The sequence below is a fragment of the Microtus ochrogaster genome, linkage group LG1 (assembly GCF_000317375.1).
Source record: "Microtus ochrogaster isolate Prairie Vole_2 linkage group LG1, MicOch1.0, whole genome shotgun sequence".
In the NCBI taxonomy this organism is placed as follows: domain Eukaryota; kingdom Metazoa; phylum Chordata; class Mammalia; order Rodentia; family Cricetidae; genus Microtus; species Microtus ochrogaster.
In genome coordinates, this window is record NC_022027.1 from 44173327 (window position 1) to 44173634 (window position 308).

The following is a 308-nucleotide window of genomic DNA, read 5'->3' on the forward strand; positions in this document are numbered from 1 at the left end:
CAGTTTGCTTTTCTACACAATCCAGGACCACCTTCCCAGGAGTGACGCCACCCACAATAAGCAGAGCCTTCTGGTGTCCCTCATTAATCAAGGAAATGCTCCACAGACATGCCCGCAGGACTGTTTGATGAAGGCAATTCTCAGCAGAGATTGTCTCTTTCCAGAGAGAATTCTTGCATTCTTAAAGCAATGCTAAGTTTGCATTGTTGACAAAAATCTAACCTGCACCAACATGATATCTCACTGATCCTGGAATTTACCAATTCAAGTAGAATAGTTTGCAGCAAGCCCTAAAAACCTTCCTGCTT